Genomic DNA, 16,074 nt, shown 5'->3' with positions numbered 1-16,074 from the left:
GTAAAGTCAAAAGACGCTCCAAATAATGCATGTATACTCGACATCCAATGCAAGTATCAAATAATGAGCGGAAGCATGTTTCACATATCGTGCAAGACCTGAGAAAAACATAGAAATCTGTCAACGAAAACGTTGGTGAAATCATAGGTTTAAGTAAGTAAGTACAAGTGAACCACAAGATTTGCATCAATGAAATAATAGTAATACATTCCAAAAGTTTGTTTCACGAGCACCCAATTATCAAAGCTTAACATTCCTTCCATTGTATACCCCATCACTTAGTGCTAGAACAAACACTGTTTCTCGAAAATATATTTCATTCGTAAACGGTAGCGAACCGTTTGAATGAGGGTTTGTCAAACCCATATGGATCCATACAACATAAGTTCTCGCTTACACCCGGCAAGTGTAACTAATGATAATCGAATTGAGGATTTTGTTCTAAACTCGTATGTAGAATGTTTGTTTTCCCGTTCTTGTGTTCACTTAGTTCAAAAGAATCGTTTATGTTTTCTCATCCCAATATAAGTTCAAAAAGAGTAAAAGTGGGACTATGATCTCACCTTGAGTGGAAGAGTTAGTAAAGTACTTCAACAAGTAGACGCGTGCAAAGACAAAGCTAGTCTTGACCTAAACATATAGGTTGTATCAATAACGGTAAACACAAACGGTCAAAGATGTTCAATTAGTCCTATGGCTCAATACGACTCGATTATGTAGCATGTGAAGCAAATTGTCAAGTTTCATGCAAGATACAAGTATAGAATCATGTTAGAAAGATTGCATAATTAATTGGTTAAGTTTGACAAAAAGTCAAACTTGGTCGGGTCAAAGTCAACAAAAGTCAACACGTTCGGGTCGGGTCCCGGACAAATTTTCTATGCTAATTATTCATATACAAGTATATTAAAACAAGTTTCATGTGAATCGGAGGTCCGTAGGTCATCAAACATTTCACGTGAAATGGGACGTGGAGGTCAGAATCTGACCAGGCACATCCGCGCGCCGCGCGGGGATGGGGCGCGCCGCGCCACCATCTGTGCAGGTCTGTTTCTGTTTTTCCCAAGTATGCACGAGCCAAAATCAATTCTAACACAACAATTGACCCGCAAACACTTATAATGCCTATCATATATCGTTGGAAAGGTATTTTGACGAGGAATACAACTAAGCACATTTCATCAATCAAACTTCCACTTACAACAACCAAAAACCGTAATTAAACGTTCATAATCAAAGTTCAAGTTCCAAAAACGCATTTTATGATTCGGGCAACCAATTTACATGTATGTTATGCCGTTTCGAAGATAATCAAACACACATTGCAACAAAACACTTAACAACAATATCTCATAGCATTTGACGCATCAAAAGTTCATGTAAAACTCATCAAACCCTAGTCAAACATCACAAAATCAATATTCATGTTTTTGAAGTTTTCTTAATCAACCTACGCATCAAAACGAAGCTAGTGATACTAGTAACACAATTAAAACATGCACTTTAACAATCTAACAACATTAACTCATCCAAAATCAAGGATTAAGCACACCCATTTCAAGTTCATGCTAGTTACTCCAAAAACAACAAATCGAGCAAACCAAACATATATTCATGTTAGACTCGAGCCATAGACACTAACTAACACCATTTCAAATCAAAAACACGAATTTAGAGAAATCTAGAGTTTTAGAAATGTTACCCAAACGAGATGAAGTTGGTATCAAATTGTAGAGGATGAAGAGAGGATTCCAAATATGTAATCGGATTTGTTGTGAGCTTCCAAGATTGAATTTAGATGATGAATGAATGGAATGGGTTTGTGTGTGTGTTCTTGAGATGGAGAGAAAAGGGATGAGGGAGATGATGGAATGGATGAAATGGGTTGACTAGTTGACCTAGTCAACTAGTTTGCCCATTTGGCAACTCCGGTCCCTCGAGTTTCAAAGCGGGTGCGGGATTTAACCGATCGAATATTTTTAAAACGCAAGTTAACGAGAGATGTTATAATTAAATGACGGAATTATTATGAACGTTAGTCAACGGAAACTACGAATTTAAATAACGAAAGGTATTATTTAAAAGAAAAAGACGGTGTTAAAAATAAATTTAACGGAAAAACGCGGGATGTTACATTATCCACAACTCAAAAGAAATTTCGTCCCGAAATTTAGTTGGAAGTAGTAGTCGATATCTCTTACTCGAGACTTTACGTTGTCAATGCTATGAATAAGTGAAAGTACGTTCTGGAGGGTTCTCATGAATTTGGATAGTCAGGGTTTTACGTTGCATTAAGGTTCGGTTTTTACGATCCCCAGTTTCAACTGGTTTTCCTATGAAGAGAAGTTTGTCATCGATAGTTGATGTATCCAGCAGGATTGCACGTTCCTGTTCCGCAGGACACGTTTCTAAGTTTGTTACACGAAATGTAGGGTAAACGGAAACTTAATTGAGTCGGAAGTTCTAAACGGTAGGGAGCGGTTCCAATACGCCCCAAGGTTTCAAAAGGGTTAACATGTCGCGGGTTTAACCTTCCCTGATTCCCGAAACGGATTACACCCTTCCAAGGTGCGGGTTCTCAATATTACGCGGTTACACACTGGGATTTGTGAGGTTCTCCTCTAAGTTTGGTATAACTTTTCTGGCGACAATGGGTTGTCTCGAGCCCTTCTCGGATTTGAATGATTTCAATTGTTGTTTCTTGATGGAGTTCAGATTTCGGTGGTTGATGCTTTGGTTAAATGAACAGGGGTATGACATTAGCGGTCATATAGGGTTTCGGAAAGTGCGCGTGAACACACGAGTGGTAACTACTGTTGTAAGGGTGATCTACTAAAGGTGACAATACGAGTTTGTGACATGTCTTTCCAAGACGTAAATCGTTCGTTTGCTCGGTTCGTCAGTTGGTGGGTGGTACGCGGTACTCATGTCTAAGCGGGTTCCCAAGGTTCCTTGTAAAACTAGAAGTGAAACGAGTATTTCGATACGGAATAATTGACAAAGATACACCGTGTTGGAATAGAATCTCTTAAGATACGTTTGAACAAGTTAGTTAGGGTTCGAAAAATGTTCGTTAGGACTATTCACCCTCGTGGCGAATACTTATGTAATATGAGGAGTTTCTTTAAACGGAAATGCGGGCGATAAAGATAGGAGTGAAATGAGGACTTAGAATAGGATGAGCTTGCATCTCGAGGTTGCCATAACGTGCCTCTAGTTGTCAAAAGTTGAAGTCTGAAAGAGAAACGAGATAGTACACGTAGTTGTATAGTTCGGGGTTGAATAATAGTTGGCCGATTATCAGAAACACAAGGGCGTTAAGTCAAAGAAGAGTGAAGTATCGTTGGATTGTGTGTTATCTTAATTTCCAGTAATATCAGACGGTAACGGTGAAATAACAGAGGTATGTAGTGTGGTACGTGATGACGAGAATATCGATCGGATCCACAATTTAGTATTTGAATTCTTCGTGCAAAATAACGAATTTCCGTTCCGTTGATTTCGAGTCGAGGGAGTATGCCTTTCGGCGTCCAAGTAGAAATATTTCCATATTTGAGTTCCATCTGCTGCTATACGAATTTAGCTAGAAATGTTGGTGTGAAGAATCACGCTCAAGGTTCGAACACGGAGAGGTTTAAAGTTTTCCTTAGTGAGTTAACGAGTTTAAAAGTCATGTAACACGAGAAAAGTCAGAAATGAATCTTCGGTAATAACAGGCGAGATCTAAGATTTTACGAATACAAGTTTGAGTTGGGAGAGTTTCCTGATTACATGTGGCTTGATTTCGAGATTGATTGTAGTGCCTCGACCATTAACATCATGGTCTAGACTTCGTTCAACAGAAATTCTCACTCGGAGAATTTGGTATAAAGTTGCTCTTTTCTCAAAAGTTCGAGCTTAAGATGGTGATGTTGTTCGTTTTCCTTCTTTACTTGAATGAGTTAAGATGTCATCTATAAATACGATAACAGATTTGTCTAGATAAGTTTGCATACGTGGTTTAGGAGGTTCATGAATACGGACAAAGTCATAAATAAATCGACGGTACTAAGAGAGATTTACAACTAACGTTGCGAGTTCGGAAGATGGCTTAGGAGACATCGTCTCCCTTAACCCCCAATTGTGGATACGAGGAAGAGGGTATCGGTTTCCAACCGAAAATTACTCGGTTCACAACAATCTATACAAGATGATGGGGAAACATTTTTTTTTTTTTTTTTTTTTTTAACGAATAGGTTTCGAGCTCCCTAGTTCTATAGGTGTCAAGTCAAAAGTCTTAACGTATATCCTCCAATAAAATTTATAGGCACACAATATTTTTCCGTCGGTCACTTAAATCGTCTAAGTAGTATCTGGGGGAAAGAGGTGGAATATAAAGAGCATGAGTCAAATCCTTGGTTATAAAACGTCTAGCGGTAATCGAATCGAACAAGTATGAAATATACGGTTTGTTGTGAAGAAACGTACCCGTTACCAGTCCATCGTCGTTCCGGGCATCCTTGGTGTCGATGTCGAAGGTTCAACGGCGTGCGTTGGGGTTGATTTTCTTATTTGGGCACACATTCCTAAAATGACCCAGTTGGCCACATTCGAAGCAAGCACCCGTTCTGTGTGCGTTGGGCATCTTTCGAGCGACGGGTCCTTGGCGCCGGTGGCGAAACCTGCCACATCCTTCAAAGTGATGCTTGTGGCATTCGTTACAAAAAGGTAGTTTTCCGGCATAGCCTTTCTTGTCGTTGGAGGTAAAAGGCTTCTTGGCGGGGTTGTTGTTATTGTTGTGGTTGCTTGATTGAGAGGCTTCCCATGTTCTTTTGTTGTTACTCGGGTGGTTCTCGACCATTGGTGCCGGTGCTTCCATTTCATTCACCGTTTCTAAGGCTTGGCGGGCCATTGTTAAAGCCTCTTGTAGGTTAGTGGGTTGAGATGTCATTACCTTGTGTTGAATGCTCTTAGGGAGGCCATCCATGTAAAGTTCGACTCTTAGGGATTCAGGAGTCATGAGATTTGAACACATCGAGACTAGTTCGGTAAACCGTTGATTATAAGCTTTGAGGTCATTTCCGGCCGTTTTTAAATTCCTTAGACCCTGTTCGAGCCTTCGAGTCTCGTCGCGCGGGAAGTATTCGGTGATCTTTCTTTCTCTTAATTCGGTCCAAGAGAGTGTGTGGGCTTCATCGCTTCCCACTAATTGTACATACGTGTTCCACCATGAGAGAGCAATGCCGGTGAAAGTGAGGGTGGAAAACTTGACCTTATCTTGGTCTCGACAACCGCTTGTGTTAAAAACGGTCTCCATTTGTTCAAACCATCGGGTGAGAACAACCGGTCCTCCGGTTCCATCGAAAGTGGGAGGGTTGTACTTCATGAAGTTCTTGTAGGAGCAACCTTCGCTTGAATTACCGGCTCCACGATTGGTGTTGTTGGAAAAGTGATCGGCCACGGCCGTACCCACGGCGGTGGTTATCATTCGTTGAAGAGCTTGTTCTAGAGTTTCGAGAGGAGTATTGTATTGACCTTGGTGAGCCATTGTTCCTTCATGAGACAAGAATATCGTTGGTTAGTATTTTCAACAATACTAACCGTGGCATGGAATAAGGATAGAGAGAAAATTTTCCTTGACTCGCCTTAAATTCTCTATGTCATAATGTCGGAACGTCCATGTGAATCACCGTAATATAATCCCGGAAATTATATTACCCTGATTCTCATGTGCATTTAACATTACTTCATAAAGTCAAAGTGGCGCGTCAACAAAATTTATTAACGTAAGATCAAGATCGAATACGAGTTAGATATGATAGAAGAGTTCGAGTATAAATGCACAAATAGTCAAGTAATTCCTACTTCAGTCTATATGCCGGTTGTAGTCTAGATTCACCTATGTACCCTATGACTCGGGGTGGACACAAATGAACTCTAAATCCCTACAACCAAGGCTCTGATACCACTTGTAGCGACCCCGACAAATCGTCAAGTGACGGCGTCGTCTACGTAGGTCCCATTGCATGGTCATAAGTCTTTAAGACAAAGTTTGACCAAAATATGTCGCCTTCATTTCAAAATAAAGATTGTTCCCAATGTTTACAAGAATTGTTCAACCAAAAGTTAAGTTACAAGGTTATAAGTACATTTGAAATCTAGGCGACACGGTTTAAAGTAAAGTCAAAAGACGCTCCAAATAATGCATGTATACTCGACATCCAATGCAAGTATCAAATAATGAGCGGAAGCATGTTTCACATATCGTGCAAGACCTGAGAAAAACATAGAAATCTGTCAACGAAAACGTTGGTGAAATCATAGGTTTAAGTAAGTAAGTACAAGTGAACCACAAGATTTGCATCAATGAAATAATAGTAATACATTCCAAAAGTTTGTTTCACGAGCACCCAATTATCAAAGCTTAACATTCCTTCCATTGTATACCCCATCACTTAGTGCTAGAACAAACACTGTTTCTCGAAAATATATTTCATTCGTAAACGGTAGCGAACCGTTTGAATGAGGGTTTGTCAAACCCATATGGATCCATACAACATAAGTTCTCGCTTACACCCGGCAAGTGTAACTAATGATAATCGAATTGAGGATTTTGTTCTAAACTCGTATGTAGAATGTTTGTTTTCCCATTCTTGTGTTCACTTAGTTCAAAAGAATCGTTTATGTTTTCTCATCCCAATATAAGTTCAAAAAGAGTAAAAGTGGGACTATGATCTCACCTTGAGTGGAAGAGTTAGTAAAGTACTTCAACAAGTAGACGCGTGCAAAGACAAAGCTAGTCTTGACCTAAACATATAGGTTGTATCAATAACGGTAAACACAAACGGTCAAAGATGTTCAATTAGTCATATGGCTCAATACGACTCGATTATGTAGCATGTGAAGCAAATTGTCAAGTTTCATGCAAGATACAAGTATAGAATCATGTTAGAAAGATTGCATAATTAATTGGTTAAGTTTGACAAAAAGTCAAACTTGGTCGGGTCAAAGTCAACAAAAGTCAACACGTTCGGGTCGGGTCCCGGACAAATTTTCTATGCTAATTATTCATATACAAGTATATTAAAACAAGTTTCATGTGAATCGGAGGTCCGTAGGTCATCAAACATTTCACGTGAAATGGGACGTGGAGGTCAGAATCTGACCAGGCACATCCGCGCGCCGCGCGGGGATGGGGCGCGCCGCGCCACCATCTGTGCAGGTCTGTTTCTGTTTTTCCCAAGTATGCACGAGCCAAAATCAATTCTAACACAACAATTGACCCGCAAACACTTATAATGCCTATCATATATCGTTGGAAAGGTATTTTGACGAGGAATACAACTAAGCACATTTCATCAATCAAACTTCCACTTACAACAACCAAAAACCGTAATTAAACGTTCATAATCAAAGTTCAAGTTCCAAAAACGCATTTTATGATTCGGGCAACCAATTTACATGTATGTTATGCCGTTTCGAAGATAATCAAACACACATTGCAACAAAACACTTAACAACAATATCTCATAGCATTTGACGCATCAAAAGTTCATGTAAAACTCATCAAACCCTAGTCAAACATCACAAAATCAATATTCATGTTTTTGAAGTTTTCTTAATCAACCTACGCATCAAAACGAAGCTAGTGATACTAGTAACACAATTAAAACATGCACTTTAACAATCTAACAACATTAACTCATCCAAAATCAAGGATTAAGCACACCCATTTCAAGTTCATGCTAGTTACTCCAAAAACAACAAATCGAGCAAACCAAACATATATTCATGTTAGACTCGAGCCATAGACACTAACTAACACCATTTCAAATCAAAAACACGAATTTAGAGAAATCTAGAGTTTTAGAAATGTTACCCAAACGAGATGAAGTTGGTATCAAATTGTAGAGGATGAAGAGAGGATTCCAAATATGTAATCGGATTTGTTGTGAGCTTCCAAGATTGAATTTAGATGATGAATGAATGGAATGGGTTTGTGTGTGTGTTCTTGAGATGGAGAGAAAAGGGATGAGGGAGATGATGGAATGGATGAAATGGGTTGACTAGTTGACCTAGTCAACTAGTTTGCCCATTTGGCAACTCCGGTCCCTCGAGTTTCAAAGCGGGTGCGGGATTTAACCGATCGAATATTTTTAAAACGCAAGTTAACGAGAGATGTTATAATTAAATGACGGAATTATTATGAACGTTAGTCAACGGAAACTACGAATTTAAATAACGAAAGGTATTATTTAAAAGAAAAAGACGGTGTTAAAAATAAATTTAACGGAAAAACGCGGGATGTTACAGCAACCTTGGCAACCACCGCGCCCAGTTTCACAATTTTTAACTCCTGCGGATGCGCAGGCGTTACTTAATAGTTGGGGATTTGGTGTCATCCCAGATGCAAACTCTCATTGGGCACCGATAACAGCGCAGCATCAAAGCACAGCGCATACAGTTGGGCTTTTAAGTGTGTATCCTTAAGTTTCGCAGATATCTGCGCCACAGGTTTCGCTTCCTTTACAGCCACCTGTGTACTCTGCGTCTTCAAGTTATCCCTCTTTTCCAACGCAGCAGCCTTGGTTATATCCGCAGATGCAGGGTCAACCTTGGCAAAATATTCAAGGGCAGGCAAATCTTGCAAGTCAATTCATGCAGGCCGCACCTCCTGATATGGTTCACTTATTTTCACAACCTGACTTTGTTCAGGACATGATGAAGCGTTTCTTTGCAAACTTGAAAGGGGATCCTGTTAAACCACCCTTCGAGCTACCGACTACCTTTGACAAGTTTCCTCCGCATATATCCGCATACCCGTTTCCATCAGCACCAAAGATACCTAGCACGTTGGGTACTTACAATGGCCTAACCAATCCAGATGATTTTTTACAGTGTTTCGAAGGCGCAATGCGCACTCAAGGCTGGGTGGATCCGGTTGCGTGTCAGATATTTCCTATGACACTACAGGGTATTGCTCGTGAGTGGTTTAATAAGTTACCGGCGGGTAGTATTGCCGGGTTTATGGATCTGCGGACAAAGTTTTTGCTGCAATATCAGAATCAGAGACCACGCAAGCGCACTCACATTGAATGCCATGACATCGTGCAGAAGTCCAAGGAATCTTTGGGCGAATTTCTCACAAGGTATACTAATGAGTGCCTGCGTATACCAGATCTCAAACCAGAGCAACAGATTTCCAGACTCATACATGGTATAAACTCAGAACGTCATCCGACACTGGTAAGGCGTCTGTGCCATACAGTCCCAACAACTTATGCTGAGGCGCTTAATGAATGCCACGACTATATGCAGAGTGGCGAAGATAATGACATTCCAACAGCTAGCTCACGCAACGAGAGGAAGGACGATGATGATCGTTCGCGCGATCAAAATCGTGGTAACAACTCTCGTGGAAGGTATCCTAGCGGTGGTCCCATCAGGAATGATAAAGGGAAATCAAGTGGCAATTATCGAAACAATAATCAGCGCGACATCAATAATCAGAACTATGCGCTGCTTTAAAGTTTATCCAAAACGCCAAAAGAAATTTTGGCAACCGAACCGGTGTGCGCGACCTTTGCGGTCCCAACTCCGCTTACGGAATTTGGTAAGCGGGACAAAACAAAGTATTGTGAATTTCATGACGATTATGGTCACGACACCAATCGGTGTAAAAACTTGATGGAACGGGTTCTGGAGGCGCTTCGCGCGGGCAAATTGGATCATCTAAAACCACCTAAAAAGGACAAGGGAAAGGCCGCAGAAGAGGCTTCGAAGTCTAAGACTTTCGCGTGGCAGAAAGTTGACAAAGCGAAAAATGCCGACTTAACCATTAACATGGTTGACGCAGAGAAAATCAGCCAGCGGAGAAAGTACAATGATGACCAAGATTGGGAGCTTCTCCCAATCACTTTCCCTCCTGTAATGTCAATTGATTCTATTAATGAGCCCATTATCATCAAGTGTCACATCCCTGATTGCGGAATCCAGGTTAAGCGCATGCATGTTGACACTGACAGCGGTGTCGATATTATGTATGAGCATTGTTATCGTTTCCTTCCGGCAGAAGTCAAAGCGCAGTTACGCCAGCCTGATATTACGCTATCAGGGTTTTCCGGAGAAAACTCGTGGCCGCTAGGTCGAATAGAATTAATGGTAGAGCTTGCGGATGACAGGAACCCGCAGATGATCAGGCATGAATTGGTCGATTTTTATGTGGTTCGTTCAACTTCACGATATAACGCACTGCTAGGGAGAAACTTCATACGGTGTTTCAACATCATACCATCGGTAGTGCATGGTTTGATCAAGTTTCCCACAGTAGGAGGCGTTGCCACGGTTGCGTCACATCAAACAACCGAGTTGTGTGGCTCAGTTGCGCCTATAAGCACTACTAGCGTGGGAGAACAACTGGAAAATTGTGCAGTCATAGCAAATCGCTTGCATCCGGATAAGCGAATTAAAATCGGCGCAGGCTTGTCAGCCGAAACAAAGGCCAAATTGCATGGAATTTTATCCGCAAACGCAGATGTTTTCGCGTGGCGTGAGTCAGACATGACTGGGGTTCTGCGTGATATTGCGAAACATAAGTTAAATGTTAATCCATCATTGACACCCGTTAGGCAAAAGAAGCTGCATATGGCTCTAGACCGCAGTGATTGGTTGTGCGCAGAGGTGGACAACCTTGTCAAAGCAAGCATTCTGCGGGAAGTGCGTTATCAGACATGGGTTGCAAATCCTGTATTGGTAAAAAAGGCTGACGGTAACTGGAAGATGTGCGTTGATTTCAAAGATATTAATAAGGCATGTCCCAAGGACAATTACCCTCTCCCGGAGATAGACTGGAAGGTAGAATCACTATCGGGATTTAGGTACAAGTGTTTTCTGGACGCATACAAGGGTTATCACCAAATCTTAATGGCTGCGGAAGATGAGGACAAGACTGCTTTTCATACGCCGCAGGGTATTTATTGTTACACGAAGATGCCTTTCGGTTTAAAGAATGCTGGCGCGACCTATCATCGTGTAATTGACGCAGCATTCAAGCACCAAATCGGTAGAAATCTTGAAGCGTACGTCGACGACTTGGTAATTAAAAGTAACACCGAAGAAGACATGCTCACGGACACCCTAGAAACGTTTGCATCTCTGCGCAGGATCAACATGAAGCTTAACCCGCTTAAATGTAGTTTTGGGGAAGAGGAAGGCAAGTTTTTAGGTCATGTGGTGACAGCGCGGGGTATCAAGGCCAATCCCAAAAAGATTGAAGCCATTGATAATTTGCCATCTCCGAAGACAAAGAAAGATGTGCAGAGTCTAACGGGGAAGCTTGCGGCTATCACGCGGTTTCTGTCGAAAGCCACAGAACGACAGTTACCATTCTTCAATACTTTGAAAAATTGTTTGAAGAAAAAAGACTTCGTATGGACTCAGGAAGCAGAATCATCCTTTCAGGAGATGAAAAAGGTGCTTGCAGAATTACCAACACTTACTGCGCCAGTATCAGGAGAAACGCTAACACTGTACCTCGCGGCATCGAAGGAAGCTGTCAGCTCAGTCCTCATCGCGGATCGCGGAAAGGTAATCCATTAATTTACATGCTTTATTTATATCGCAGAAACTTAACGACTGAGGTTGTTCTCAGACGCAAATGCCGGTCTACTTCGTAAGCAAGACGCTGACATCAAGCGAAGTAAACTACTCACCGATAGAAAAGCTTGTATATGCGCTGGTCCATACGGTGCGGCGTTTGCGCCGATATTTTCAAGCACATCCAATCGTGGTTCTAACTGATCAACCAATCAAACAGGTTGGTAAACGCCTACTTTGCGGCAATGACCGGGGTTACCGCATTGACTAACGCAATCATTTTTCTTTCAGGTGTTATACAAGCCTGAGATTTCTGGCCGAATGGCTAAGTGGGCAGTTGAATTAGGTGAACATGAAATAAATTTCTATTCGCGCAGTGCGGTTAAGGGTCAAATACTTGCTGATTACCTAGTAGAATTACCTGCGGATGCTGAGGCGTCAGCAGAACATCAGGATCCACCTGCACAAACATTGTCACCATGGGAATTGTACACCGATGGTGCATGCAGCGCATCTGGTGCAGGTGCGGGTATAATTTTAACAGGCCCAGATGGCGAAGAGCATACATACGCACTGCGGTTTAATTTTGTTGTTACGAACAATGAAGCAGAGTATGAGGCTCTGTTAGCAGGTATGCGCATTGCGCGTAGGTTAAATGTTAAAATTTTGCACGCATATGTGGATTCAAAGCTAGTATGCAGTCAGGTCAGCGGAGATTTCGAAGCGCATGACATAGCCATGCAGCAATATCTATCGCTTGTTCACAACCTCGCTGACCAATTTGAAGCTTTTCAAATCTCCCACGTAATGCGTGGGCAAAATAAGAAGGCGGATGCGCTAAGCAAACTGGCTGCCTTGGCTTTTGATCATATGGGAAAGAAAGTTCTAATAGAAGAACTCAATGCGAAATCCATTGTTATGATGCCTTTAGTGGCACCAGTTGAGGAATCAAACTCAACATGGATGACGCCCATTGTGGCTTTTCTGCGGGATGGCACATCTCCTGCGGATTCCGCTGATGCAAAGAAAGTCCGCGTTAAGGCACCGCTGTATGCCCTTGAGGGTGACGTCCTATATCGAAAGAATTATTTGGGACCGCACTTAAGGTGCATTGGCCCGAAAGAGGCAGAGGAAGTTGTACGCGAGGTGCATGAAGGTGCATGCGCACTCCATTCGGGGCACAGGTCCATTGTGTCAAAAATAATGCGGCTAGGATATTATTGGCCCACCATGTACGCGGATACTGCGCGCATAGTTAAGCAATGTGAATCATGCCAAATACATGCACCTATTAGCAGAGCACCTGCGCATCCAATGATACCAGTCTCCTCACCGTGGCCATTCTGCAAATGGGCAATCGACATAGTCGGACTATTCCTAAAAGGCCGAGGAAACATCAAATTCTTGATTGTTGCAATCGACTATTTCACAAAGTGGGTCGAAGCGAGACCGCTGGCAGCAATCTCAGGAAAAAGGGTGCGAAATTTTGTATGGGAAGACATCGTCTGTCGATTTGGTATACCAAACGAAATTGTTAGCGATAACGGTACGCAGTTCGCGGGTGACCCTTTTCGCAGCTGGTGCGCGGAGCTTAATATTAAGCAAACTTTTACATCCGTTGCGCATCCGCAGGCGAATGGCCAGTGCGAAGTCACCAACCGGGATATAGTAGCTGGAATCAAAGCTAGGTTGGGTCATGGTCGCGTTGGTTGGGTGGATGAACTACCGAAGGTTTTATGGGCGCATAGAACAACACCCAAAGCAAGCACTGGTAAGACCCCGTTCAGTTTGGTCTATGGATCAGAAGCTGTTGTACCCGCAGAAATTGGGGTACCAACGTTCCGCATACAAAATTTTGATGAGCAAAATAACTCTGAAGCTTTGCGGGAAAATCTTAATTTGCTGGAAGAGCGCAGACTCTCTGCGGCTGTCAACGAAGCAAATAACAAGCAAAAAATTGCAAAGTACTATAATCAGCGTGTGCGTTCGCGCTCTTACAAGTGCGGTGACTTGGTTTGGCGTCAGAACGACGCAAGTCATGCGGAGGATACTGGGAAACTGGGCCCCCGTTGGGAAGGTCCATACAGGGTAGCGAAGGCAAACAATACCGGGGCGTACCATCTCGAGACATTAGATGGAAAACCTGTGAAACGCACTTGGCATGCGACGTTATTGAAAAAATGTTATATGTAGCTAGGTGGACCTGATCACTCCAGTTTATTGTAGCACATTATTTTTTCTATGTATTTTCCGTCCGTTTGGATGTGTCGCGGTTGTAATTGTGATTAATGCCAATTAAATATTTACTCGCGCATACTTTTGTTGTTTAAATCTTTTTTGTATGCGGTTCCTGCCTACTTAAGGGGTGTCCTCTAGCCCCCGTGCGGCAGAAGCCTGTTTGGTTACAAGGCTAGACGCTAACGGCAGGCAAAGGGAATTGGTTTTCCCCTAGCCAAGCGCCACGCAGACTAGATGGCTGCAAAGTCGACTTAAAAAATTACAAGCATTGGTTTGCTTGTGCGTAATTACTCTCGCATTGGTTTGCTTGAGGAACTCAAAGCATAAAAACATTGGCTTGTTTTTAGTTGCGTTGCTTACCATACAGCTATAGTGCACCTCTAGTACATGACAAAGCGATAACGCAGTAGCTTTCGAGTCTAAATTATTAAAGGGTAATTGTTAAAGTATTGGTTTATTTTACGCAGTAATACCCGCATACGCATGAGTTTTGGTTAACTATGAGCATGGGCATGCGGTTCACCTTTTGTTTTGATTCGCGATATATAAACAAACAAACTACGCATGCAGAACAGTAAGATACATATACATTGAATTAAGTTATTACATAAGTGGTAATTGTTTCAAATGCCTGCCCGACACGGGACTTAGGGCTCAAAAATACATTTACAATTGCCTGCCTAAGCATAGGACTTACGGCGCAAACCATCACAAACACAAACTAAAAATCCTCCTTGAGAAACCCATCAATCGGCATGTTTGGGTCCGCCGCAAACGCATCGATTAGAGGGATAGGAATGGTGGTGGTAGCATTCTCCGCTTCCAGCAATGCCGCAGCCGTACCCTCCTTCAATTTCTTCTGCACAGCGTCAGGGTACGGTGGTGTGAGGCTGCAGGCTTGAATCACCTCTAAGACTGCCTTGTTGACTTCGTGGTCTTTCACCGCGTCAACATAGGCATTGAACTTATCGGTAACTGGCCCAGAATCCATCACCTTTTGCGCAATGGTGGGGAGTGCAGTGCGCAGCTTCGCCAGATCCGCCTCTGCCAGCTCGCGGTTGGTTACCGCGTCATCCCTTTCCCTCGTCACCCTTTCCAGCTCCACCCGCAGACGCTCCGCCTCCCCCTTGGACTGGTCAACCGCACCAACCAGCTCGCGGTTTTTCTTTCTCTCTTCAGTCAGTGCAGTTTTGGTTTCCGCCGCGGTTAACTCCACCGCCTTGCGCGCTTCTTCTGCGGCGTCCCTGTCTTTCTTCACCTGATCAACCCCCGCTTGCAGCAGCCCTAGCTCTGTTTCTTTCCGCAAGGCCACTTGATACAAGTTAGTCGAACGGCGGGCTTGATCTGCAACCATGCCAAAAAAGACAAGGTCGTTTTGGACGAAGGCGTTGAGCGCCTGATTAAAAGGCAGTGCGGCTAGTTGGTTGCGGAACTCAGCCGGGAAGATTTGTTGGAGGAAGGCGGACTGCTCTGCGGTGTTTTCCGCCGATGACTGGGTGAGCTGCGCCAGGTTTGCCAATCGGAAGCTACCGTGTGGCGGGGTTGGTGTGGACTCGGAGTCCAGGTGTATCGTCTTATCCTTTGACTCGGCAGTAGCTTCGAGGTCCGGATTGACCCGCGGTGGGGTGTGATGAGTTTCTTCCGCATGCCCTGCGTGTTAATAAGTGGTTATATAAATGCAAACTTAAATGTGCGGTATGCGCGAAAGCTGAACTCTTACCAGAGGATGGGGGAGGTAGATCCGCAGAACGGGGTTCGATGGGAACGAAGTTATCGTTCCGCTTGTCCTCCCTCTGTTTGGGAGTGAGTTTCTTCTTCTTCTGTTGGGATTGGGAGGCTTCAGCGGCCTTGCGCTTATTGCCGGAGGTGGCAGGTGCATTCTCGCCAGTCTTCTCCTGCTCTAATGGCTGGTTCACATTCTGTTTGCGGAAGGCGATGCCCGCAATCTCCTCCGCAGTCAGTACTCTCTTCATCTTCATCTCTGCAAACATGCACGCATGCGTTAGAACACATAAATAGCAAACTGTTGTTAGTACGTGATTATACTATTCCTACCCTTTCCATCCGGTCCGACTATGGCTGGACGCACTTCCTCCCATGGCCAGTGTGCGGATATCTTCCCTAGCCGCAACATCACGTTCCCGTATGACCGGTGCACCAGCTGTGCGTTAGCGCACTCTGCTAACAGCTTTGTTTCCTCGTCATCAAGGACCGGGGTTTTGTTCACATCCTTTTCCACCTTCTAGCACCATATAAGCGTTT

The sequence above is a fragment of the Rutidosis leptorrhynchoides genome, chromosome 11 (genome assembly GCF_046630445.1).
Source record: "Rutidosis leptorrhynchoides isolate AG116_Rl617_1_P2 chromosome 11, CSIRO_AGI_Rlap_v1, whole genome shotgun sequence".
Taxonomy (NCBI): Eukaryota; Viridiplantae; Streptophyta; class Magnoliopsida; order Asterales; family Asteraceae; genus Rutidosis; species Rutidosis leptorrhynchoides.
The sequence above is the reverse complement of the archived record's forward strand: the minus strand, read 5'-3'. Positions refer to the sequence as shown.